General features: G+C 60.9%; 3 non-coding genes across 3 annotated transcripts; all 3 read right to left on the bottom strand.

Annotated features, from left to right (window-relative positions):
- Positions 1–1,433: 1,433 nt before the first annotated feature.
- Positions 1,434–1,552, bottom strand: LOC131862025 (5S ribosomal RNA). Its single transcript, XR_009361054.1, has one exon. It is a non-coding gene; the product is annotated as a 5S ribosomal RNA (ribosomal RNA).
- A 5,915-nt stretch (positions 1,553–7,467) lies between these two features.
- LOC131862024 (5S ribosomal RNA) lies at positions 7,468–7,586 on the bottom strand. The gene has a single exon (XR_009361053.1). It is a non-coding gene; the product is annotated as a 5S ribosomal RNA (ribosomal RNA).
- A 5,852-nt stretch (positions 7,587–13,438) lies between these two features.
- On the bottom strand, positions 13,439–13,557 carry LOC131862023 (5S ribosomal RNA). The gene has a single exon (XR_009361052.1). It is a non-coding gene; the product is annotated as a 5S ribosomal RNA (ribosomal RNA).
- Positions 13,558–27,500: the final 13,943 nt, after the last annotated feature.

Genomic DNA, 27,500 nt, shown 5'->3' with positions numbered 1-27,500 from the left:
CCTCGCGTGCACCTTCGCCGCGGTGGGCACCTTGGCTGGGTTGGGCACCATTGAGCGCTCCGAAGTGTGCTCCAAGGTGCGCACCATGGCCCTCCAAGGTGCGCAGCATGGCGTGCACGAAGTCGGAGCCCGGTTTGCCCCGGGTGCGCACCTCGCGTGCACCTTCGCCAGGGTGGGCACCTCGGTGCGCACACCTTCTCAATGTTTTCTTGCCTTTTCTGGAAATTGGTGAAGGCAGCGCATCAAAGGTGCGCACCTCGGTGTGCTCCGAGGTGCGAACCCGAGAGCGCTCCGAGGTGCCCACGAAGTCGAAAGTCGGGTTAATTGCATTGTTTTCCCCGGGTGCGCTCCGAGGTGCGCAACATCGGTGCGCACCAAGGAGGGCTCCGAAGTGTGCTCCAAGGTGCGCACGATTCGGAGCTCGGTTTGCCCGGGGTGCGCACACCTTGGCTGGGTTGCGCACCCTTTGTGCGCTCCAAGGTGCGCACGAAGTCGGAGCTCGGTTTGCCCCGGGTGCGCACCTTCGCCAGGGTGCGCACCTTGATGCGCACGCCTTGGCTGGGCTGCGCACCTTGGTGGGCGCCATGGTGCGCACCTTTCGTGCGCTCCAAGGTGCGCACGAAGTCGGAGCTCGGTTTGCCCCGGGTGCGCACCTTGGTGGGCGCCATGGTGCACTCCGAGGTGCCCAAGATTGGTGCGCACCAAGGAGCGCTCCGAAGTGCGCTCCAAGGTGCGCAGGTGCGCGCGAAGTCGAAAGTTGGGTTAATTGTCCGGTTTGCCTCGGGTGCGCACCTTGCGTGCACCTTCGCCAGGGTGGGCGCCTTGGTGCGCACACCTTGGCTGGGCTGCGCACCCGGGCGCGCACACCTTGGCACCCGCGTTTCCTTCATTTTAAATTTTTTTTTTTTACAATCTCTCAAGTGGGAAATTCTATAATCTCAACTTTTTTTGCCTTTTCAGGAAACTTTTGAATGGAGCGCATCATTGGTGCGCTCCGAAGTGTGCTCCAAGGTGCGCACCTCTGGTGTGCTCCAAAGCTCTCTCCAGCTGCGTGCACCTGCCCCGGCCGCGCACCCGGCCCCGCCCAGCTTCGCTCACCTGTCCCGGGCGTCTGGTGCGGAACCTTAGAGTAAGAAACATCACCGTGCACCTTGGCCAACGTGCGCGACTCGACCGAGCGCGCACTGGCCGAGGTGCACACCGATTTCACCTGGGTGCGCGCGCAGCACCTCGGGCGCACCGGGGTGCGCGCACAACGCCCGGGTTGCACCGTGGCCTGTGTGCTCGGGGCGCCTCGGGTGCGCGCTCGGTGTCGCCCCCGCGCGCGCGGTAGTGCGGGCAGCGCACCCCGGCCCGGCCCGGCCCCGACGAGAACGCAAACGGGCAAAAGGTTTATTCAAATAGCATTGCGACGCCCGGCGAAAAACTAAAAAAGGGTGCAACACCGGGACTTCCCGGGAGGTCACCCATCCCAGTACTACTCCGGCCCAAGCGCGCTTAACTGCGGAGTTCTGATGGGATCCGGTGCACTAACGCTGGTATGATCGCACCCGTTATGAGCTTGTCGCAGTGTGTACTTAGCAAACCGCGACCCACGTGCGAATCCACCCCGGCCACCCACCCCCGTCGAGGTGCACACCCTCCCTCGCGAAGTGCGCCCCGTTCGCCAAGTGTGAGCCCTGCCCGGGTGCGCGCACCTTGCTAGGGCGTCGGGTGTGCACCCGGCCCGGCCTACGTGCGTGCACCTGGACGGGGCGTCGTGTGCGTGCAGTGTCCCGTCTGCAACGCGGTGCCCACACACCACCTCGGGCGCAACGACCTGCGCTCACATGTGGGCCGAGTGCACCTTGGTGCATGTTCGGGGCGCCTCGGGTGCACGCTCGATCTTGCCCCGGTGCACCAAGGCGCTCGGTTTGCCCCGGGTGCGCACTTGGTGCAAGGTGGGCACCCAAAATAGGGATCAAGCACCAAAACACAAGTTTCGGGATGCAAAATGGGACCCAAGGACCACAAATGCGTTCCAAGACCCATGATGGGTCCACGAGAACAAAAATGTGTTCCGAGACTTAATAAACAAATATTGGGTTTTAGGAGAAGAAACATGCTCTGATGCCCAAAACGAGAATCGACCCCGAAAAGGCCACAGGCCAAAAGTGGGATGCGAGACAAAAAAAAATGGGACCCGAGGACCAAAATTGGGTTCCCAGGTCGAAGACAGGGCAACCGGACAAGAAACGACCTCTAAGGCTCGAAATGAGTCCCGACGACTAAAACTTGACAAGAAGCACCCATCAGGCACCCAACTCGACACCCATGGGATGCCGACCCACCCGGGCTTCCACCTAGCACACCTTGGCACCCACCCACCCTCGCACCCAACCTCGCACCCAACTTAGCACCTTTGAACCCACATTGGCACTCACCCTGACCCTGGCACCTTGGAACCCACATTGGCACTCACCTTGACCCTGGCACCCACCTTTGCACTCACCTTGGGACCCACCCTGGCTCCCACCTCGGCACCCACCCAGACACCCACCTTGGTTCCTTGGCACCCACCTTGGATCCTTGGCACCCACCCCGACACCCACCTTGGCACGCAACTTGGCTACTTGCCACCCACCTTGGCTCCTTGACGCCCACCCCGACAACCACCCCGTGACCTACCCTGGCTAGGGTTGGTGCACACCCACCCTGGTGCCCACCTTGGCACCCACCCCATGACCCACCTTGGCACGCACCTTAGTACCCACCCCGTTACCCACCCTAGGACCCACCCCGTGACCCACCTTGGCCAGGGTGGGTGCCTTGGTGCGCACAACTTGCCTGGGCTGCACACCAGGGCGGGCTCAAGATGGCACCCGCGTTCCGTTTTTTTCACTATCTTTCAAAACGGAAATTTTAAAATCTCGTTTTTTTTTTTTTTTTGCCTTTTCTGGAAATTAGTGAAGGCAGCGCATCAAAGGTGCGCAATGCTGGTGCGAACCCGGGAGCGCTCCGATGTGTGCTCCAAGGTGCGGCGTGCACGAAGTCCGAGCCCGGCTTGCCCCGGGTGCGCACCTCGCGTGCACCTTCGCCGGGGTGAGCACCTTGGCTGGGTTGCGCGCCCTGGTGCGCACCAAGGAGCGCTCTGAAGTGTGCTCCAAGGTGCGGCGTGCACGAAGTCGGAGCTCGGTTTGCCCCGGGTGTGCACCTCGGGTGCGCACCTCGCGTGCACCTTCGCTGCGGTGGGCACCTTGGCTGGGTTGCGCGCCTTGGTGGGCACCATGCAGTGCACGAAGTCGGAGCCCGGTTTGCCCCGGGCGCGCACCTCCGCCAGGGTGGGCACCTTGGTGCGCACAACTTGCCTGGGCTGCGCACCAGGAAGGGCTCAAGATGGCACCCGCGTTCCGTTTTTTTCACTATCTTTCAGAACGGAAATTTTAAAATATCGTTTTTTTTTGCCTTTTCTGGAAATTAGTGAAGGCAGCGCATCAAAGGTGCGCAACGCTGGTGCGAACCTGGGAGCGCTCCGATGTGTGCTCCAAGGTGCGGCGTGCACGAAGTCGGAGCCCGGTTTGCCCCGGGTGCGCCCTGGTGGGCACCATGGTGCGCACCAAGGAGCGCTCCGAAGTGTGCTCCAAGGTGCGGCCTGCACGAAGTCGGAGCCCGGTTTGCCCCGGGCGTGCACCGCGGGTGGGCACCTTGGTGCGCATGCCTTGCCTGGGCTGCGCACCAGGGCGGGCTCAAGATGGCACCCGCGTTCCGTTTTTTTCACTATCTTTCAAAACGGAAATTTTAAAATCTCATTTTTTTTTGCCTTTTCTGGAAATTAGTGAAGGCAGCGCATCAAAGGTGCGCACCTCGCTGCCCACCACGGTGCGCAACGCCGGTGGGCACCCGGGAGTGCTTCGAAGTGTGCTCCAAGGTGCTGCGTGCACGTTGTCGGAGCCCGGTTTGCCCCGGGTGCGCACCTCGCGTGCACCTTCGTCGGGGTGGGCACCTTGGCTGGGTTTGCCCCGGCTGCGCTCCGAAGCGGGGTTATTGGAGCGCCGCCTCTTTTTTTGTCGGAGCGTTTGGTGGGGTTTCTCGCATTGGCTCTTCCCAGGCCCGGTTGCCACCCTGGCGCGCACGAAGTCGGAAGTAGGGTTAATTGCCCGGGTGCGCACCTTTGCCAGGGTGGGCACCTTACCTGGGCTGTGCACCAGGGCGGGCTCAAGATGGCACCCGCGTTCCGTTTTTTTCACTATCTTTCAAAACGGAAATTTTAAAATCTCCTCTTTTTTTTGCCTTTTCTGGAAATTAGTGAAGGCAGCGCATCAAAGGTGCGCACCTCGCTGCCCACCTTGGTGTGCTCTGAGGTGCGCACCCGGGAGCGCTACGAAGTGTGCTCCAAGGTGCGGCGTGCACGTTGTCGGAGCCCGGTTTGCCCCGGGTGCGCACCTCGCCTGCACCTTGGCCGGGGTGGGCACCCTCGCTGGGTTTGCCCAGGGTGCGCTCCGAAGCGGGGTTACTGGAGCGCCCCCTCTTTTTTTGTCAGAGCGTTTGGTGGGGTTTCTCGCATTGGCTCTTCCCAGGCCCGGTTGTTGGGTGCGCTCCCACCCTGGCGCGCGCGAAGTTGGAAGTTGGGTTAATTGCCCGGGCGCGCACCTTCGCCAGGGTGGGCACCTTGGTGCGCACACCTTGGCTGGGCTGCGCACCAGGGCGGGCTCAAGATGGCACCAGCATTCCCTTTTTCTCACTATCTTTCAAAACGGAAATTTTAAAATCTCGTTTTTTTTTGCCTTTTATGGAAATTAGTGAAGGCATCGCATCAAAGGTGCGCACCTCGCTGCCCACCTTGGTGTGCTCCGAGGTGCCCACCACGGTGCGCTCCGAGGTGCCCACCACGGTGCGCAACGCCGGTGCGAACCCGGGAGCGCCCCGATGTGTGCTCCAAGGTGCGGCGTGCACGAAGCCGGACCCCGGTTTGCCCCGGGTGCGCACCTCGCGTGCACCTTGGTGCGCACACCTTGGCTGGGTTGCGCGGCCTGGTGGGCACCATGGTGCGCACCAAGGAGCGCTCCGAAGTGTGCTCCAAGGTGCGGCGTGCACGAAGTCCTAGCCCGGTTTGCCCCGGGTGCGCACCTTCGCCGCGGTGGGCACCATGGCGTGCACGAAGTCGGAGCCCGGTTTGCCCCGGGTGCGCACCTCGCGTGCACCTTCGCCGGGGTGGGCACCTCGGCTGGGTTGCGCGCCCTGGTGCGCACCAAGGAGCGCTCCGAAGTGTGCTCCAAGGTGCGGCGTGCACGAAGTCGGAGCCCGGTTTGCCCCGGGTGCGCACCTTCGCCGCGGTGGGCACCCTGGTGCGCACCATGGCGTGCACGAAGTCGGAGCCCGGTTTGCCCCGGGTGCGCACCTCGCGTGCACCTTCGGCGGGGTTGCGCGCCCTGGTGCGCACCAAGGAGCGCTCCGAAGTGTGCTCCAAGGTGCGGCGTGCACGAAGTCGGAGCCCGGTTTGCCCCGGGTGCGCACCTCGCGTGCACCTTCGGCGGGGTTGCGCGCCCTGGTGGGCACCATGGTGCGCACCAAGGAGCGCTCCGAAGTGTGCTCCAAGGTGCGGCGTGCACGAAGTCGGAGCCCGGTTTGCCCCGGGTGCGCACCTCGCGTGCACCTTCGCCGCGGTGGGCACCATGGCGTGCACGAAGTCGGAGCCCGGTTTGCCCCGGGTGCGCACCTCGCGTGCACCTTCGCCGGGGTGGGCACCTCGGCTGGGTTGCGCGCCCTGGTGCGCACCAAGGAGCGCTCCGAAGTGTGCTCCAAGGTGCGGCGTGCACGAAGTCGGAGCCCGGTTTGCCCCGGGTGCGCACCTCGCGTGCACCTTCGCCGCGGTGGGCACCATGGCGTGCACGAAGTCGGAGCCCGGTTTGCCCCGGGTGCGCACCCCGCGTGCACCTTCGCCGGGGTGGGCACCTCGGCTGGGTTGCGCGCCCTGGTGCGCACCAAGGAGCGCTCCGAAGTGTGCTCCAAGGTGCGGCGTGCACGAAGTCGGAGCCCGGTTTGCCCCGGGTGCGCACCTCGCGTGCACCTTCGCCGCGGTGGGCACCTTGGCTGGGTTGGGCACCATTGAGCGCTCCGAAGTGTGCTCCAAGGTGCGCACCATGGCCCTCCAAGGTGCGCAGCATGGCGTGCACGAAGTCGGAGCCCGGTTTGCCCCGGGTGCGCACCTCGCGTGCACCTTCGCCAGGGTGGGCACCTCGGTGCGCACACCTTCTCAATGTTTTCTTGCCTTTTCTGGAAATTGGTGAAGGCAGCGCATCAAAGGTGCGCACCTCGGTGTGCTCCGAGGTGCGAACCCGAGAGCGCTCCGAGGTGCCCACGAAGTCGAAAGTCGGGTTAATTGCATTGTTTTCCCCGGGTGCGCTCCGAGGTGCGCAACATCGGTGCGCACCAAGGAGGGCTCCGAAGTGTGCTCCAAGGTGCGCACGATTCGGAGCTCGGTTTGCCCGGGGTGCGCACACCTTGGCTGGGTTGCGCACCCTTTGTGCGCTCCAAGGTGCGCACGAAGTCGGAGCTCGGTTTGCCCCGGGTGCGCACCTTCGCCAGGGTGCGCACCTTGATGCGCACGCCTTGGCTGGGCTGCGCACCTTGGTGGGCGCCATGGTGCGCACCTTTCGTGCGCTCCAAGGTGCGCACGAAGTCGGAGCTCGGTTTGCCCCGGGTGCGCACCTTGGTGGGCGCCATGGTGCACTCCGAGGTGCCCAAGATTGGTGCGCACCAAGGAGCGCTCCGAAGTGCGCTCCAAGGTGCGCAGGTGCGCGCGAAGTCGAAAGTTGGGTTAATTGTCCGGTTTGCCTCGGGTGCGCACCTTGCGTGCACCTTCGCCAGGGTGGGCGCCTTGGTGCGCACACCTTGGCTGGGCTGCGCACCCGGGCGCGCACACCTTGGCACCCGCGTTTCCTTCATTTTAAATTTTTTTTTTTTACAATCTCTCAAGTGGGAAATTCTATAATCTCAACTTTTTTTGCCTTTTCAGGAAACTTTTGAATGGAGCGCATCATTGGTGCGCTCCGAAGTGTGCTCCAAGGTGCGCACCTCTGGTGTGCTCCAAAGCTCTCTCCAGCTGCGTGCACCTGCCCCGGCCGCGCACCCGGCCCCGCCCAGCTTCGCTCACCTGTCCCGGGCGTCTGGTGCGGAACCTTAGAGTAAGAAACATCACCGTGCACCTTGGCCAACGTGCGCGACTCGACCGAGCGCGCACTGGCCGAGGTGCACACCGATTTCACCTGGGTGCGCGCGCAGCACCTCGGGCGCACCGGGGTGCGCGCACAACGCCCGGGTTGCACCGTGGCCTGTGTGCTCGGGGCGCCTCGGGTGCGCGCTCGGTGTCGCCCCCGCGCGCGCGGTAGTGCGGGCAGCGCACCCCGGCCCGGCCCGGCCCCGACGAGAACGCAAACGGGCAAAAGGTTTATTCAAATAGCATTGCGACGCCCGGCGAAAAACTAAAAAAGGGTGCAACACCGGGACTTCCCGGGAGGTCACCCATCCCAGTACTACTCCGGCCCAAGCGCGCTTAACTGCGGAGTTCTGATGGGATCCGGTGCACTAACGCTGGTATGATCGCACCCGTTATGAGCTTGTCGCAGTGTGTACTTAGCAAACCGCGACCCACGTGCGAATCCACCCCGGCCACCCACCCCCGTCGAGGTGCACACCCTCCCTCGCGAAGTGCGCCCCGTTCGCCAAGTGTGAGCCCTGCCCGGGTGCGCGCACCTTGCTAGGGCGTCGGGTGTGCACCCGGCCCGGCCTACGTGCGTGCACCTGGACGGGGCGTCGTGTGCGTGCAGTGTCCCGTCTGCAACGCGGTGCCCACACACCACCTCGGGCGCAACGACCTGCGCTCACATGTGGGCCGAGTGCACCTTGGTGCATGTTCGGGGCGCCTCGGGTGCACGCTCGATCTTGCCCCGGTGCACCAAGGCGCTCGGTTTGCCCCGGGTGCGCACTTGGTGCAAGGTGGGCACCCAAAATAGGGATCAAGCACCAAAACACAAGTTTCGGGATGCAAAATGGGACCCAAGGACCACAAATGCATTCCAAGACCCATGATGGGTCCACGAGAACAAAAATGTGTTCCGAGACTTAATAAACAAATATTGGGTTTTAGGAGAAGAAACATGCTCTGATGCCCAAAACGAGAATCGACCCCGAAAAGGCCACAGGCCAAAAGTGGGATGCGAGACAAAAAAAAATGGGACCCGAGGACCAAAATTGGGTTCCCAGGTCGAAGACAGGGCAACCGGACAAGAAACGACCTCTAAGGCTCGAAATGAGTCCCGACGACTAAAACTTGACAAGAAGCACCCATCAGGCACCCAACTCGACACCCATGGGATGCCGACCCACCCGGGCTTCCACCTAGCACACCTTGGCACCCACCCACCCTCGCACCCAACCTCACACCCAACTTAGCACCTTTGAACCCACATTGGCACTCACCCTGACCCTGGCACCTTGGAACCCACATTGGCACTCACCTTGACCCTGGCACCCACCTTTGCACTCACCTTGGGACCCACCCTGGCTCCCACCTCGGCACCCACCCAGACACCCACCTTGGTTCCTTGGCACCCACCTTGGATCCTTGGCACCCACCCCGACACCCACCTTGGCACGCAACTTGGCTACTTGCCACCCACCTTGGCTCCTTGACGCCCACCCCGACAACCACCCCGTGACCTACCCTGGCTAGGCTTGGTGCACACCCACCCTGGTGCCCACCTTGGCACCCACCCCATGACCCACCTTGGCACGCACCTTAGTACCCACCCCGTTACCCACCCTAGGACCCACCCCGTGACCCACCTTGGCCAGGGTGGGTGCCTTGGTGCGCACAACTTGCCTGGGCTGCACACCAGGGCGGGCTCAAGATGGCACCCGCGTTCCGTTTTTTTCACTATCTTTCAAAACGGAAATTTTAAAATCTCGTTTTTTTTTTTTTTTTGCCTTTTCTGGAAATTAGTGAAGGCAGCGCATCAAAGGTGCGCAATGCTGGTGCGAACCCGGGAGCGCTCCGATGTGTGCTCCAAGGTGCGGCGTGCACGAAGTCCGAGCCCGGCTTGCCCCGGGTGCGCACCTCGCGTGCACCTTCGCCGGGGTGAGCACCTTGGCTGGGTTGCGCGCCCTGGTGCGCACCAAGGAGCGCTCTGAAGTGTGCTCCAAGGTGCGGCGTGCACGAAGTCGGAGCTCGGTTTGCCCCGGGTGTGCACCTCGGGTGCGCACCTCGCGTGCACCTTCGCTGCGGTGGGCACCTTGGCTGGGTTGCGCGCCTTGGTGGGCACCATGCAGTGCACGAAGTCGGAGCCCGGTTTGCCCCGGGCGCGCACCTCCGCCAGGGTGGGCACCTTGGTGCGCACAACTTGCCTGGGCTGCGCACCAGGAAGGGCTCAAGATGGCACCCGCGTTCCGTTTTTTTCACTATCTTTCAGAACGGAAATTTTAAAATATCGTTTTTTTTTGCCTTTTCTGGAAATTAGTGAAGGCAGCGCATCAAAGGTGCGCAACGCTGGTGCGAACCTGGGAGCGCTCCGATGTGTGCTCCAAGGTGCGGCGTGCACGAAGTCGGAGCCCGGTTTGCCCCGGGTGCGCCCTGGTGGGCACCATGGTGCGCACCAAGGAGCGCTCCGAAGTGTGCTCCAAGGTGCGGCCTGCACGAAGTCGGAGCCCGGTTTGCCCCGGGCGTGCACCGCGGGTGGGCACCTTGGTGCGCATGCCTTGCCTGGGCTGCGCACCAGGGCGGGCTCAAGATGGCACCCGCGTTCCGTTTTTTTCACTATCTTTCAAAACGGAAATTTTAAAATCTCATTTTTTTTTGCCTTTTCTGGAAATTAGTGAAGGCAGCGCATCAAAGGTGCGCACCTCGCTGCCCACCACGGTGCGCAACGCCGGTGGGCACCCGGGAGTGCTTCGAAGTGTGCTCCAAGGTGCTGCGTGCACGTTGTCGGAGCCCGGTTTGCCCCGGGTGCGCACCTCGCGTGCACCTTCGTCGGGGTGGGCACCTTGGCTGGGTTTGCCCCGGCTGCGCTCCGAAGCGGGGTTATTGGAGCGCCGCCTCTTTTTTTGTCGGAGCGTTTGGTGGGGTTTCTCGCATTGGCTCTTCCCAGGCCCGGTTGCCACCCTGGCGCGCACGAAGTCGGAAGTAGGGTTAATTGCCCGGGTGCGCACCTTTGCCAGGGTGGGCACCTTACCTGGGCTGTGCACCAGGGCGGGCTCAAGATGGCACCCGCGTTCCGTTTTTTTCACTATCTTTCAAAACGGAAATTTTAAAATCTCCTCTTTTTTTTGCCTTTTCTGGAAATTAGTGAAGGCAGCGCATCAAAGGTGCGCACCTCGCTGCCCACCTTGGTGTGCTCTGAGGTGCGCACCCGGGAGCGCTACGAAGTGTGCTCCAAGGTGCGGCGTGCACGTTGTCGGAGCCCGGTTTGCCCCGGGTGCGCACCTCGCCTGCACCTTGGCCGGGGTGGGCACCCTGGCTGGGTTTGCCCAGGGTGCGCTCCGAAGCGGGGTTACTGGAGCGCCCCCTCTTTTTTTGTCAGAGCGTTTGGTGGGGTTTCTCGCATTGGCTCTTCCCAGGCCCGGTTGTTGGGTGCGCTCCCACCCTGGCGCGCGCGAAGTTGGAAGTTGGGTTAATTGCCCGGGCGCGCACCTTCGCCAGGGTGGGCACCTTGGTGCGCACACCTTGGCTGGGCTGCGCACCAGGGCGGGCTCAAGATGGCACCAGCATTCCCTTTTTCTCACTATCTTTCAAAACGGAAATTTTAAAATCTCGTTTTTTTTTGCCTTTTATGGAAATTAGTGAAGGCATCGCATCAAAGGTGCGCACCTCGCTGCCCACCTTGGTGTGCTCCGAGGTGCCCACCACGGTGCGCTCCGAGGTGCCCACCACGGTGCGCAACGCCGGTGCGAACCCGGGAGCGCCCCGATGTGTGCTCCAAGGTGCGGCGTGCACGAAGCCGGACCCCGGTTTGCCCCGGGTGCGCACCTCGCGTGCACCTTGGTGCGCACACCTTGGCTGGGTTGCGCGGCCTGGTGGGCACCATGGTGCGCACCAAGGAGCGCTCCGAAGTGTGCTCCAAGGTGCGGCGTGCACGAAGTCCTAGCCCGGTTTGCCCCGGGTGCGCACCTCGCGTGCACCTTCGCCGGGGTGGGCACCTCGGCTGGGTTGCGCGCCCTGGTGCGCACCAAGGAGCGCTCCGAAGTGTGCTCCAAGGTGCGGCGTGCACGAAGTCGGAGCCCGGTTTGCCCCGGGTGCGCACCTTCGCCGCGGTGGGCACCCTGGTGCGCACCATGGCGTGCACGAAGTCGGAGCCCGGTTTGCCCCGGGTGCGCACCTCGCGTGCACCTTCGGCGGGGTTGCGCGCCCTGGTGCGCACCAAGGAGCGCTCCGAAGTGTGCTCCAAGGTGCGGCGTGCACGAAGTCGGAGCCCGGTTTGCCCCGGGTGCGCACCTCGCGTGCACCTTCGGCGGGGTTGCGCGCCCTGGTGGGCACCATGGTGCGCACCAAGGAGCGCTCCGAAGTGTGCTCCAAGGTGCGGCGTGCACGAAGTCGGAGCCCGGTTTGCCCCGGGTGCGCACCTCGCGTGCACCTTCGCCGCGGTGGGCACCATGGCGTGCACGAAGTCGGAGCCCGGTTTGCCCCGGGTGCGCACCTCGCGTGCACCTTCGCCGGGGTGGGCACCTCGGCTGGGTTGCGCGGCCTGGTGCGCACCAAGGAGCGCTCCGAAGTGTGCTCCAAGGTGCGGCGTGCACGAAGTCGGAGCCCGGTTTGCCCCGGGTGCGCACCTCGCGTGCACCTTCGCCGCGGTGGGCACCATGGCGTGCACGAAGTCGGAGCCCGGTTTGCCCCGGGTGCGCACCCCGCGTGCACCTTCGCCGGGGTGGGCACCTCGGCTGGGTTGCGCGCCCTGGTGCGCACCAAGGAGCGCTCCGAAGTGTGCTCCAAGGTGCGGCGTGCACGAAGTCGGAGCCCGGTTTGCCCCGGGTGCGCACCTCGCGTGCACCTTCGCCGCGGTGGGCACCTTGGCTGGGTTGGGCACCATTGAGCGCTCCGAAGTGTGCTCCAAGGTGCGCACCATGGCCCTCCAAGGTGCGCAGCATGGCGTGCACGAAGTCGGAGCCCGGTTTGCCCCGGGTGCGCACCTCGCGTGCACCTTCGCCAGGGTGGGCACCTCGGTGCGCACACCTTCTCAATGTTTTCTTGCCTTTTCTGGAAATTGGTGAAGGCAGCGCATCAAAGGTGCGCACCTCGGTGTGCTCCGAGGTGCGAACCCGAGAGCGCTCCGAGGTGCCCACGAAGTCGAAAGTCGGGTTAATTGCATTGTTTTCCCCGGGTGCGCTCCGAGGTGCGCAACATCGGTGCGCACCAAGGAGGGCTCCGAAGTGTGCTCCAAGGTGCGCACGATTCGGAGCTCGGTTTGCCCGGGGTGCGCACACCTTGGCTGGGTTGCGCACCCTTTGTGCGCTCCAAGGTGCGCACGAAGTCGGAGCTCGGTTTGCCCCGGGTGCGCACCTTCGCCAGGGTGCGCACCTTGATGCGCACGCCTTGGCTGGGCTGCGCACCTTGGTGGGCGCCATGGTGCGCACCTTTCGTGCGCTCCAAGGTGCGCACGAAGTCGGAGCTCGGTTTGCCCCGGGTGCGCACCTTGGTGGGCGCCATGGTGCACTCCGAGGTGCCCAAGATTGGTGCGCACCAAGGAGCGCTCCGAAGTGCGCTCCAAGGTGCGCAGGTGCGCGCGAAGTCGAAAGTTGGGTTAATTGTCCGGTTTGCCTCGGGTGCGCACCTTGCGTGCACCTTCGCCAGGGTGGGCGCCTTGGTGCGCACACCTTGGCTGGGCTGCGCACCCGGGCGCGCACACCTTGGCACCCGCGTTTCCTTCATTTTAAATTTTTTTTTTTTACAATCTCTCAAGTGGGAAATTCTATAATCTCAACTTTTTTTGCCTTTTCAGGAAACTTTTGAATGGAGCGCATCATTGGTGCGCTCCGAAGTGTGCTCCAAGGTGCGCACCTCTGGTGTGCTCCAAAGCTCTCTCCAGCTGCGTGCACCTGCCCCGGCCGCGCACCCGGCCCCGCCCAGCTTCGCTCACCTGTCCCGGGCGTCTGGTGCGGAACCTTAGAGTAAGAAACATCACCGTGCACCTTGGCCAACGTGCGCGACTCGACCGAGCGCGCACTGGCCGAGGTGCACACCGATTTCACCTGGGTGCGCGCGCAGCACCTCGGGCGCACCGGGGTGCGCGCACAACGCCCGGGTTGCACCGTGGCCTGTGTGCTCGGGGCGCCTCGGGTGCGCGCTCGGTGTCGCCCCCGCGCGCGCGGTAGTGCGGGCAGCGCACCCCGGCCCGGCCCGGCCCCGACGAGAACGCAAACGGGCAAAAGGTTTATTCAAATAGCATTGCGACGCCCGGCGAAAAACTAAAAAAGGGTGCAACACCGGGACTTCCCGGGAGGTCACCCATCCCAGTACTACTCCGGCCCAAGCGCGCTTAACTGCGGAGTTCTGATGGGATCCGGTGCACTAACGCTGGTATGATCGCACCCGTTATGAGCTTGTCGCAGTGTGTACTTAGCAAACCGCGACCCACGTGCGAATCCACCCCGGCCACCCACCCCCGTCGAGGTGCACACCCTCCCTCGCGAAGTGCGCCCCGTTCGCCAAGTGTGAGCCCTGCCCGGGTGCGCGCACCTTGCTAGGGCGTCGGGTGTGCACCCGGCCCGGCCTACGTGCGTGCACCTGGACGGGGCGTCGTGTGCGTGCAGTGTCCCGTCTGCAACGCGGTGCCCACACACCACCTCGGGCGCAACGACCTGCGCTCACATGTGGGCCGAGTGCACCTTGGTGCATGTTCGGGGCGCCTCGGGTGCACGCTCGATCTTGCCCCGGTGCACCAAGGCGCTCGGTTTGCCCCGGGTGCGCACTTGGTGCAAGGTGGGCACCCAAAATAGGGATCAAGCACCAAAACACAAGTTTCGGGATGCAAAATGGGACCCAAGGACCACAAATGCGTTCCAAGACCCATGATGGGTCCACGAGAACAAAAATGTGTTCCGAGACTTAATAAACAAATATTGGGTTTTAGGAGAAGAAACATGCTCTGATGCCCAAAACGAGAATCGACCCCGAAAAGGCCACAGGCCAAAAGTGGGATGCGAGACAAAAAAAAATGGGACCCGAGGACCAAAATTGGGTTCCCAGGTCGAAGACAGGGCAACCGGACAAGAAACGACCTCTAAGGCTCGAAATGAGTCCCGACGACTAAAACTTGACAAGAAGCACCCATCAGGCACCCAACTCGACACCCATGGGATGCCGACCCACCCGGGCTTCCACCTAGCACACCTTGGCACCCACCCACCCTCGCACCCAACCTCGCACCCAACTTAGCACCTTTGAACCCACATTGGCACTCACCCTGACCCTGGCACCTTGGAACCCACATTGGCACTCACCTTGACCCTGGCACCCACCTTTGCACTCACCTTGGGACCCACCCTGGCTCCCACCTCGGCACCCACCCAGACACCCACCTTGGTTCCTTGGCACCCACCTTGGATCCTTGGCACCCACCCCGACACCCACCTTGGCACGCAACTTGGCTACTTGCCACCCACCTTGGCTCCTTGACGCCCACCCCGACAACCACCCCGTGACCTACCCTGGCTAGGGTTGGTGCACACCCACCCTGGTGCCCACCTTGGCACCCACCCCATGACCCACCTTGGCACGCACCTTAGTACCCACCCCGTTACCCACCCTAGGACCCACCCCGTGACCCACCTTGGCCAGGGTGGGTGCACCCACCCTGGTGCCCACCTTGGCACCCACCCATCCTAGCACCCAGCCTGTGACCGGGCTTGGAACCCAACCTTGCACCCGTCTTGGCCAGTGTGGGTGCGCACCCATCCTGGCACCCACGTTGTGACACACCCTTTAACCCACGCACCCTAGCAGCCACGTTGGCACCCACCTTGGAACACAACCTAGCAACTTGGCACCCACCCCGTGACCCACCTTGGCATCCACCATAGCAGTCGCCCACTTGGCACCCACCTTGGAACCCAAGTTGGCACCCACCTCGGCACCCACCTTGACACTTGTGGACCCACCTTGCCACTCACCCTAGCATCGACCCATCCTAGCACCCACCCTGGCACCTTTGCACCCTAGCACTCACCCATCCTAGCACCTAACCTGTGACCCACCTTGACACTCACCCTCGCACCCACCTTGGAACCCAACCTAGCACCCACCCACCCTGACACCAACCCTAGCACCTACCCACCCTTGCACCCACCCTGTGACCCATCTTGGCACCCACCCATCCTACCACTCAACCTATCACCCACCTTCTCACCCACCTTGGCATCCACCTTAGCACCCACCCACACTGGCACCTTGGCACCCACCTCGGGCAAGGTGGGTGCACACCCACCCTGACACCCAATTTAGAACCAACCGAGCATGTTACCCACCTTGGCACCCACATTGCAGCCCACCCTAGTACCCACCCTATGACCCACATTGGCATCCACACCCTAGCACCCAGGCACCTCGACACCCGCCTTGACACGCACCCTAGCACTAAACCTGTGACCCACCTTGGAACTCACCCTAGAACCCACCCACCCTGTGAACCACCTTGGCATCCACCTTAGCACCCACCCACCTTGGCACCCACTCTAGCACTCACCCATCCTAACACCCAACTTGTTACCCACCTTGGCACCCGCCCTCGCGTCCACCTTGAAACCCACCCTAGCACCCACCCACGCAGGAGCCCACCTTGGCACCCAACCTAACACCCACGCATCCTGGCACCCAACTTGTGACCCACCTTGGAACCCACCCTAGTACCCACCTTTGAACCCACTATATCACCAACCCACCTTGGCACCCACCCTATGACCCTCTTTGGAATCCACCCTAGCACGCACCCACCCTGGCACCCACCATGGAGCGCACCCTAGCACCCACCCACCTCGGCACGTACCTCAACACCCACCTTGGTGTGCGCACTGCGCCAACCTCTCAAAGACCCTATGTGGTGCGCTCCAAAGTGTACACCTTTGGTGCGCTCCAAGGTGCGCACCTTTGGTGCACACCGAGGTGCACACCAAAGTGTGCACCGAGGTGAGCACCAAAGTGCACTCCAAGGTGCACACCAAGGCGTGCACCTTTGGTGCGGTCAATGCAAACGAATTCGGAAGTTGGGGTCGATGTCCTAATCGCTGCTGCAGACTACACGTATGAGAATCGGACAAATAGCTTTATATAGGGGAGGTGTTGCGTTTGATGGGTCGACTCCCCTGGTTGTGTGCACTGCACCAACTTCAAAGACCCTGTCTTGTTTAAGAAGTCAAAAGTTGGGGTGGATGTCCTAATCATTGCTGCAGTCTACGCATGTATGAGAATCAGACAAATAGCTTATATAGGGGAGGTGTTGCATTCGGTGGGTTGACTCCCCTGGTTGTGCGCACTGCGCCAACCTCAAAGACCCCGCATAGCAGAAGAAGTCGGAAGTCGGATTTTGGTGAGCACCAAGGCGTGCACCTTTGGTGCGGTCAACGCAGACGAATTCAGAAGTTGGGGTGGATGTCCTAATCGTTGTTGCAGGCTACACATGTATGAGAATCAGACAAATAGCTTATATAGGGGAGGTGTTGGGTTTGATGGGTCAACTCCCTTGGTTGTGCGCATTACGCCAACCTCAAAGACCTTGTTTTCGTTAAGAAGTCAAAAGTTGGGGTCAATGTCCTAATGGCTCCTGTAGGCTACACATGTATGAGAATCGGACAAATAGCTTATATAGGGGAGGTGTTGGGTTTGATGGGTCGACTCCCCTGGTTGTGCGCATTACGTCAACCTCAAAGACCTTGTTTTCGTTAAGAAGTCAAAAGTTGGGGTCGATGTCCTAATTGCTCCTGTAGACTACACATGTATGAGAATCAGACAAATAGCTTATATAGGGGAGGTGTTGGGTTTGATGGGTTGACTCCCCTAGTTGTTCGCATTACACCAACCTCAAAGACCTTGTTTTCGTTTAGAAGCCGAAAGTTGGGGTCGATGTCCTAATTGCTCCTGCAGGCTACGCATGTATGAGAATCAGACAAATAGCTTATATAGGGGAGGTGTTGGGTTTGATGGGTCGACTCCCCTGGTTGTGCGCATTGCGCCAACCTCAAAGACCCTGCATTGCGGATGAAGTCGAAAGTCAGAGTTTGGTGTGCTACAAGGTGTGGTCGAAGGTGCTCACCTAGGTGTGCACCTTTGGAGCGCAGGAAAAGTGCCCTCCAAAAGTGCGCACCTTTGGAGTGCACAAAAGTGCCCTCCAAAAGTGCGCACCTTTGGAGCGCACAAAAGTGCCCTCCAAAAAGTGCCCTCCAAAAGTGCGCACCTTTGGAGCGCACAAAAGTGCCCTCCAAAAAGTGCCCTCCAAAAGTGCGCACCTTTGGAGTGCAGAAAAGTGCCCTCCAAAAAGTGCCCTCCAAAAGTGTGCACCTTTGGAGTGCACAAAAGTGCCCTCCAAAAGTGCGCACCTTTGGAGCGCAGAAAAGTGCCCTCCAAAAAGTGCCCTCCAAAAGTGCGCACCTTTGGAGCGCAGAAAAGTGCCCTCCAAAAAGTGCCCTCCAAAAGTGCGCACCTTTGGAGCGCAGAAAAGTGCCCTCCAAAAAGTGCCCTCCAAAAGTGCGCACCTTTGGAGCGCAGAAAAGTGCCCTCCAAAAAGTGCCCTCCAAAAGTGCGCACCTTTGGAGCGCACAAAAGTGCCCTCCAAAAAGTGCCCTCCAAAAGTGCGCACCTTTGGAGCGCACAAAAGTGCCCTCCAAAAGTGCGCACCTTTGGAGCGCACAAAAGTGCCCTCCAAAAGTGCGCACTTTTGGTGCGCACCAAGGCGCTGGTTCGGTCGTTGCAGGCGAGTTCGGAAGTTGGGGTCGATGTCCTGAGCGGAGGTGCAAACTACACAGGTGTCGGAATCGGACAAATAGCTTATATAGGGGAGGTGTATGCTTCGATGGGTCGACTCCCCAGGTTGAGCGCACCGCGCCAACCTCAAAGACCCTACGGTATGGATGAAGTCGGAAGTTGGGTCCGATGACCGATTCGATTAGTAGGTATGCTCATGAGGTCGGAATTTGGGTCCGATGACCTGCCATGTGCAGGAAGGCGAATGTTGGCACTGTGCGTTGCAAGGTGCACACCAAGGTGCTGGTGCGGTCTTTTTAGTCGAGTTCGGAAGTTGGGGTCGATGTCCTGATCGGAGGTGCAAGCTACACAGGTGTGGGAATCGGACAAATAGCTTATATAGGGGAGGTGTATGCTTCGTTGGGTCGACTCCCCGGGTTGAGCGCACCGCGCCAACCTCAAAGACCCTACGGTATGGATGAAGTCGGAAGTTGGGTCCGATGACCGATTCGATATGTAGGCATACTCGCGAGGTCGGAATTTGGGTCCGATGACCTGCCATGTGCAGGAAGGCGAATGTTGGCACTGTGCGTTGCAAGGTGCGCACCAAGGCGCTGGTTCGGTCGTTGCAGGCGAGTTCGGAAGTTGGGGTCGATGTCCTGATCGGAGGTGCAAACTACACAGGTGTGGGAATCGGACAAATAGCTTATATAGGGGAGGTGTATGCTTCGTTGGGTCGACTCCCCGGGTTGAGCGCACCGCGCCAACCTCAAAGACCCTACGGTATGGATGAAGTCGGAAGTTGTGTCCGATGACCGATTCGATATGTAGGCATACTCGCGAGGTCGGAATTTGGGTCCGATGACCTGCCATGTGCAGGAAGGCGAATGTTGGGACTGTGCGTCGCAAGGTGCGCACCAAGGCGCTGGTGCCGTCGTTGCAGTCGAGTTCGGAAGTTGGGGTCGATGTCCTGGTCAGAGGTGCAAACTACACAGGTGTGGGAATCGGACAAATAGCTTATATAGGGGAGGTGTATGCTTCGATGGGTCGACTCCCCGGGTTGAGCGCACCGCGCCAACCTCAAAGACCCTACAGTATGGATGAAGTCGGAAGTTGGGTCCGATGACCGATTCGATACGTAGGCATATTGGCGAGGTCTGAATTTGTGTCCGATGACCTGCCATGCGCAGGAAGGCGGAATTTGGGTCCGATGACCGAGTTGATGGCGTGCCATGCGCAGAAAGGCGGAATTTGGGTCCGATGACCGAGTTGATGTTGATGGCCCGCCATGCACAGGAAGGCGGAATTTGGGTCCGATGACCGATTTGAAGGCGTGCCATGCGCAGAAAGGCGGAGTTTGGGTCCGATGACCGAGTTGATATTGATGGCCCGCCATGCGCAGGAAGGCGGAATTTGGGTCCGATGACCTGACATACGCATGGAGTCCGACTCGGGGGCCGATGTTCGATTCGATGACTTGCATTGTGGGTAAAGTCGGAAGTTGTGGTCTTTGACCCGATTCGATGACCAGACTTCGGCTGCTTGAGAATCGGACAAATAACTTATATAGGGGAGGTAGTGTTCTCGAGCATCCTCCCCCCGTGCCCGTTTATGTCGATTGATGCTGGTGCTCGACTGGTTGGAGCGCTCGGATGCAAAAATCTTGCACCAGGATTTATCGATTGTGATGGACACGGCAAGTCTCCTGATTGCTATGCAGGAGCTCATCGTGAATCTCTATGCGGCCTTGGTATGGACTCGACCTGCGGAATGGTTCGGCAATGGTAGTCGCTCCAACACGTCCTTGCAATGGCCACAGAGGTGATTCGACTAGAGCTCCAGTCTAGCTTTTGGGTTGCTTGGCGGACTGGTATAGCCGCGATCGAGTTCCGGCCATGAACGTTTTAGATAGCTCTTGGGCTTTCTGGGACGGAAGTCGGAAGTTTGGGCTGTTGTCCGATTTGATGACCATTCTTCGGATGTGTGAGAATCGGACAAATAACTTATATAGGGGACTGTGTTGTCTCACGCAGCCCCCTCCGTGCCCCTCTATCTCGACCGATGTTGGTGCTTGAAAGGGTTGGGATCGCTCGGATTTATAAACGTGCACCACCATTTGTCGAGTGTGAGGGACGCGGCAGGTCTCCTAAATGCTATACGGGCGCTCTCTGAGAATCTCTATCCGGCCTCGACACAGACTAGTCTTGCTGAATGGTTTGGCACTGGTAGTCGATCCAACACGTCGTTGTTGTGGCCGCCTAGGCGATTCGATTCGAGCCCCCGTCTAGCTTTTGGGTTGCTTGGCGGATTTTGCCCTATCCGCAAGTGAGCTCGGTCCCTAAACGTTCGAGAAACCCGATTGCTATGCGCCGACTCTCTTTCTTGCGAGCCTCCATCTAGCTTTTGGGTCTCTACGGAACGGAAGTCGGAATCTGGGACCGTTGTTTGATTCGACGAGGCAGACTACGGTTGTGCGAGAATCGGACAAATAACTTATATAGGGGAGGTGTTGACTGGAGCATTCTCCCCCGTGCCCCTCTAACTCGACCAATGCTGGCGCTCGAACGGTGGTAGCGCTCGGATTTTCGTTGAGCGCCAGCATTGGTCGATTTAGAGGGGCATGCGAGATTCCCGAATGCTATGCGAGGGCTCTAACGGAAATGTCTATTGGTTTCGGTATGGATGCAATTGCGAGTGGTTCGGCAAAGGTAGTCGTTCCGATGCGTCCATGTCGTGGCCAAATCGATAATTCGATTTGAGCCCTCGTATAGCATTTGGGTCTCTCGATGTGATTCCGCATTCCAGTCCCTTTGGGCACTGCTTGAGCCGCATCCCAGGGGGTTCCCTTCCCAATAATCTGCCTCGCAACCCGATTGCTATGCGGTGAGGCTCCTCGGCCGCCTCGGAACTATCTGTGTATCAGACGCATCGCGGGATAAGGGGTTGGCAACGGTAGTCGCCCCAAGCGCGTCCGATGCTTGGACCATTCCGAGGCGGCCCTGAAGCCTCTTCCGTCTAGCCGTTGGGTCCTTCTCGCCGCATCCCTTGCCTCGCACCCCGATTGCTATGCGGTGAGGCTCCTCGGCCGCCTTGGAACTATCTGTGTATCAGACGCATCGCGGGATAAGGGGTTGTCACTGGTAGTCGCCCCAAGCGCGTCCGATGCTTGGACCATTCCGAGGCGGCCCTGAAGCCTCTTCCGTCTAGCCGTTGGGTCCTTCTCGCCGCATCCCTCGACTCGCACCCCGATTGCTATGCGGTGAGGCTCCTCGGCCGCCTTGGAACTATCTGTGTATCGGACGCGTCGCGGGATAAGGGGTTGTCACTGGTAGTCGCCCCAAGCGCGTCCGATGCTTGGACCATTCCGAGGCGGCCCTGAAGCCTCTTCCGTCTAGCCGTTGGGTCCTTCTCGCCGCATCCCTCGCCTCGCACCCCGATTGCTATGCGGTGAGGCTCCTCGGCCGCCTTGGAACTATCTGTGTATCGGACGCGTCGCGGGATAAGGGGTTGTCACTGGTAGTCGCCCCAAGCGCGTGCGATGCATGGACCATTCCCAGGCGGCCCTGAAGCCTCTTCCGTCTAGCCGTTGGGTCCTTCTCGCCGCATCCCTCGCCTCGCACCCCGATTGCTATGCGGTGAGGCTCCTCGGCCGCCTTGGAACTATCTGTGTATCGGACGCGTCGCGGGATAAGGGGTTGTCACTGGTAGTCGCCCCAAGCGCGTCCGATGCTTGGACCATTCCGAGGCGGCCCTGAAGCCTCTTCCGTCTAGCCGTTGGGTCCTTCTCGCCGCATCCCTCGCCTCGCACCCCGATTGCTATGCGGTGAGGCTCCTCGGCCGCCTTGGAACTATCTGTGTATCGGACGCGTCGCGGGATAAGGGGTTGTCACTGGTAGTCGCCCCAAGCGCGTCCGATGCTTGGACCATTCCGAGGCGGCCCTGAAGCCTCTTCCGTCTAGCCGTTGGGTCCTTCTCGCCGCATCCCTCGCCTCGCACCCCGATTGCTATGCGGTGAGGCTCCTCGGCCGCCTTGGAACTATCTGTGTATCGGACGCGTCGCGGGATAAGGGGTTGTCACTGGTAGTCGCCCCAAGCGCGTCCGATGCTTGGACCATTCCGAGGCGGCCCTGAAGCCTCTTCCGTCTAGCCGTTGGGTCCTTCTCGCCGCATCCCTCGCCTCGCACCCCGATTGCTATGCGGTGAGGCTCCTCGGCCGCCTTGGAACTATCTGTGTATCGGACGCATCGCGGGATAAGGGGTTGTCACTGGTAGTCGCCCCAAGCGCGTCCGATGCTTGGACCATTCCGAGGCGGCCCTGAAGCCTCTTCCGTCTAGCCGTTGGGTCCTTCTTGCCGCATCCCTCGCCTCGCACCCCGATTGCTATGCGGTGAGGCTCCTCGGCCGCCTTGGAACTATCTGTGTATCGGACGCGTCGCGGGATAAGGGGTTGTCACTGGTAGTCGCCCCAAGCGCGTCCGATGCTTGGACCATTCCGAGGCGGCCCTGAAGCCTCTTCCGTCTAGCCGTTGGGTCCTTCTCGCCGCATCCCTCGCCTCGCACCCCGATTGCTATGCGGTGAGGCTCCTCGGCCGCCTTGGAACTATCTGTGTATCGGACGCGTCGCGGGATAAGGGGTTGTCACTGGTAGTCGCCCCAAGCGCGTCCGATGCTTGGACCATTCCGAGGCGGACCTGAAGCCTCTTCCGTCTAGCCGTTGGGTCCTTCTCGCCGCATCCCTCGCCTCGCACCCCGATTGCTATGCGGTGAGGCTCCTCGGCCGCCTTGGAACTATCTGTGTATCGGACGCGTCGCGGGATAAGGGGTTGTCACTGGTAGTCGCCCCAAGCGCGTCCGATGCTTGGACCATTCCGAGGCGGCCCTGAAGCCTCTTCCGTCTAGCCGTTGGGTCCTTCTTGCCGCATCCCTCGCCTCGCACCCCGATTGCTATGCGGTGAGGCTCCTCGGCCGCCTTGGAACTATCTGTGTATCGGACGCGTCGCGGGATAAGGGGTTGTCACTGGTAGTCGCCCCAAGCGCGTCCGATGCTTGGACCATTCCGAGGCGGCCCTGAAGCCTCTTCCGTCTAGCCGTTGGGTCCTTCTCGCCGCATCCCTCGCCTCGCACCCCGATTGCTATGCGGTGAGGCTCCTCAGCCGCCTTGGAACTATCTGTGTATCGGACGCATCGCGGGATAAGGGGTTGTCACTGGTAGTCGCCCCAAGCGCGTCCGATGCTTGGACCATTCCGAGGCGGCCCTGAAGCCTCTTCCGTCTAGCCGTTGGGTCCTTCTCGCCGCATCCCTCGCCTCGCACCCCGATTGCTATGCGGTGAGGCTCCTCGGCCGCCTTGGAACTATCTGTGTATCGGACGCGTCGCGGGATAAGGGGTTGTCACTGGTAGTCGCCCCAAGCGCGTCCGATGCTTGGACCATTCCGAGGCGGACCTGAAGCCTCTTCCGTCTAGCCGTTGGGTCCTTCTCGCCGCATCCCTCGCCTCGCACCCCGATTGCTATGCGGTGAGGCTCCTCGGCCGCCTTGGAACTATCTGTGTATCGGACGCGTCGCGGGATAAGGGGTTGTCACTGGTAGTCGCCCCAAGCGCGTCCGATGCTTGGACCATTCCGAGGCGGCCCTGAAGCCTCTTCCGTCTAGCCGTTGGGTCCTTCTCGCCGCATCCCTCGCCTCGCACCCCGATTGCTATGCGGTGAGGCTCCTCGGCCGCCTTGGAACTATCTGTGTATCGGACGCGTCGCGGGATAAGGGGTTGTCACTGGTAGTCGCCCCAAGCGCGTCCGATGCTTGGACCATTCCGAGGCGGACCTGAAGCCTCTTCCCTCTAGCCGTTGGGGCTTTCTCGCCGCATCCCTCGCCTCGCACCCCGATTGCTATTCGGTGAGGCTCCTCGGCCGACTTGGAACTATCTGTGTATCGGACGCATCGCGGGATAAGGGGTTGGCAGTGGTAGTCGCCCCAAGCGCGTCCGATGCTTGGACCATTCCGAGGCGGCCCTGCAGCCTCTTCCGTCTAGCCGTTGGGGCCATCTCGCTGCATCCCCCACCTCGCACCACGATTGCTATGCGGTGAGGCTCCTTGGCCGCCTCGGAACTATCTGTGTATCGGACGCATCGCGGGATAAGGGGTTGTCACTGGTAGTCGCCCCAAGCGCGTCCGATGCTTGGACTATTCCGAGGCGGCCCTGCAGCCTCTTCCGTCTAGCCGTTGGGGCCATCTCGCCGCATCCCCCAGCTCCTCGGCCGCCTCGGAACTATCTGTGTATCGGACGCATCGCGGGATAAGGGGTTGGCAGTGGTAGTCGCCCCAAGCGCGTTCGATGCTTGGACTATTCCGAGGCGGCCCCGCAGCCTCTTCCGTCTACCCTTTGGGGCCATCTCGCCGCATCCCTCGCCTCGCACCCCGATTGCTATGCGGTGAGGCTCCTCGGCCGCCTGGGAACTATCTTCGTATCGGATGCATCGCGGGATAAGGGGTTGTCACTGGTAGTCGCCCCAAGCGCGTCCGATGCTTGGACTATTCCGAGGCGGCCCTGTGGCCTCTTCCGTCTAGCCGTTGGGGCCATCTCGCCGCATCCCTCACCTCGCACCCCCATTGCTATGCGGTGAGGCTCCTCGGCCGCCTTGGAACTGTCTTCGTATCGGAAGCATCGCGGGATAAGGGGTTGTCACTGGTAGTCGCCCCAAGCGCGTCCGATGCTTGGACTATTCCGAGGCGGCCCTGCAGCCTCTTCCGTCTAGCCGTTGGGGCCATCTCGCCGCATCCCCCACCTCGCACCCGGATTGCTATGCGGTGAGGCTCCTCGGCCGCCTTGGAACTATCTTCGTATCGGACGCATCGCGGGATAAGGGGTTGTCACTGGTAGTCGCCCCAAGCGCGTCCGATGCTTGGACTATTCCGACGCGGCCCTGTGGCCTCTTCCGTCTAGCCGTTGGGGCCATCTCGCCGCATCCCCCACCTCGCACCCCGATTGCTATGCGGTGAGGCTCCTCGGCCGCCTTGGAACCATCTTCGTATCGGACGCATCGCGGGATGAGGGGTTGTCACTGGTAGTCGCCCCAAGCGCGTCCGATGCTTGGACCATTCCGAGGCGGCCCTGAAGCCTCTTCCGTCTAGCCGTTGGGGCCTTCCCGCCCCATCCCTCGCCTCGCACCCCCGATTGCTATGCGGTGAGGCTCCTCGGCCGCCTTGGAACCATCTGTGTATCGGACGCATCGCGGGATAAGGGGTTGGCACTGGTAGTCGCCCCAAGCGCGTCCGATGCTTGGAGCATTCCGAGGTGGCCCTGAAGCCTCTTCCGTCTAGCCGTTGGGGCCTTCCCGCCCCATCCCTCGCCTCGCACCCCGATTGATATGCGGTGAGGCTCCTCGGCCGCCTTGGAACTATCTGTGTATCGGACGCATCGCGGGATAAGGGGTTGGCACTGGTAGTCGTCCCAATCGCGTCCGATGCTTGGACCATTCCGAGGCGGCCCTGCAGCCTCTTCCGTTTAGCCGTCGGGGCCTTCCCGCCGCATCCCTCGCCTCGCATCCCGATTCCTATGCGGTGAGTCTTCTCGGCCGCCGCGGAACTATACCTGTTATTGCTACTGCATCCTTCGGCTGGTAACCTCCTCTGCCGCCTTGGAACGTTCTCTTTGTCGGACGCGTCGCGGGATAAGGGGTTGGCACTGGTAGTCGCCCCAAGCGCGCCCGATGCATAGACCGCTCCGAGTTGACCTTGCTTTCAGCCTCTCACATGCATAGACCTCTCTGAGTCGACCCTGCAGCCTCTCACGTTTAGCCTTTGGAATCTCGCCTCACAACATGATTGCTATCCTTGATGCATCCCTTGCCTCGAGCCCTGATTGCTTTCTTGGCTGCATCCCTCCTCTCCTCACAGCCCGGTTGTCATCACTGCTTCATCCGTCGCTTCATGCATTCTGGCTGCTGGGCCCTTCCCACCGCACACCTCGATTGCTATCTCTTCTGCATCACACACCCCGATTGCTATCTCTGCTACATCCCTCGGCTCTCACTTCTGCATCCTTCGCCTCCCACCTCGATTGCTATCAATGCTGCATCCGTAACCTCACACCCCGATTGCTATGCGGGGAGGCTCCTTGGCCGCCTTGGAAATTTCTGTGTGTCGGACGCACCGCGGGATAAGGGGTTGGCACTGGTAGTCGCCCCAAGTGCGCCCGATTCTTAGACCGCTTCGAGGTGACCTCGTAGCCTCTTTCGTCCAGGCTTCCTGCCTTCAACGCCCTTTTTACACCTCGATTGCTATGCGCGGGCTCGTTGGCGTCTATCACCTCTCTGCGAAGAGTGGCACGATGATTGTTGGGGTAAATCGTAGCAGTCCGATCTCTGGCCTTGGGCCATTGTGAGGGCTGATCGATTTCCTGTGCGCATCTCGTGTTCGCCCAGTAACAGACTCGACGACTTGTAATCGGTCTTGTTCCCGATTGTTCCTGGAGGTAGTCTTCGGAACTCTTGGATTTGACCTGTCACTCGAACTGTCCTCTTCCGAGGATGCTTGTGTGTGTGTGCTTGTGCCATTTCCTTGGCGGTATTAACGAGATATTAAAGAGCGGAGTGAGCGCCTCGCCCAGCTATGTTTGGGGCTCTCACTCCCTTACCCGGTGTGCGACCGCTTTGCACGTAGGTTGCGGAGCATCGCGACTCTTTCGATGTTTGGCGGTTGTCTTCCGGTGATGCGTTGGTCCCGAAGTGCACGTTACTAGCATTTCTGCCATTGTTCTCGATCTTTGGCACGTTCCTTCGTTGCAATTGGATATATATCTCCGTTTATACGCGCAGGCTTCTCCCGCCTATTCAGCGCTGTCCCACTCTCAGCACTCTCGTGGTCTCCTTGGCTTCTCTCTCCCGTGAGCGAGCTCTCTTCTCGAGTCTTTTCCATGTCCCATGGAGGTTGCCTTGCGAAATTCGGGCACACAAACGTGACCGGATAAGAGCGGAATTGCCTATGAGGAGAAGCTCACCTTAGGGAGCAGCAATGCCGAGTGTTTCGACAGAGGGTAGAGGGGGCGTTGTTTGGGCGGTTGCACAAAAGAGTGCTACGGTTGCACTGAAGGTTGCTTCTTCGTCTCCGACGAACTCTTCGAGGCAAAAAAGCTTGTATACGGGGTCGAGGTGGGACTGTTCGTGCGAGTTGCGCCACCAAAAGTGCGTAGGGGGCATATACCTGGGAAATGGATGTCTCTGAGTGGCCTTACTCGGTCGCGTGCACGGTGCATTCTCTAACGGCAGGACTGTCGCGAGCATGTGCGGTTCGGATGTTTTCGGGTAAAGGGTTCCGTACGGGATGTTCTTCCCAGGCTCCTGTGAACCGAGACTCTGCATCGTCGTGCTCCGGCTCCCGTGGGTGCTTCATGCCTCGTCGAGCTGTTTGTCGTGGACGATTAAGGCCGAGGCCTTCCTTCGAGAGGGGAATTGTTCAGGCTGGTCGAGGCGGGATTGTTCGTGCGGGGTGCACCACCAAAAGTGCGTAGGGGGCATATGCCTGGGAAATGGATGTCTCTGAGTGGCCTTACTCGGTCGCGTGCACGGTGCACACTCTCACGGCATGAC

The sequence above is a fragment of the Cryptomeria japonica genome, unplaced genomic scaffold, assembly GCF_030272615.1.
Source record: "Cryptomeria japonica unplaced genomic scaffold, Sugi_1.0 HiC_scaffold_34, whole genome shotgun sequence".
NCBI classification, from domain to species: domain Eukaryota; kingdom Viridiplantae; phylum Streptophyta; class Pinopsida; order Cupressales; family Cupressaceae; genus Cryptomeria; species Cryptomeria japonica.
This window is presented reverse-complemented; position numbering and strand designations above follow the sequence as displayed.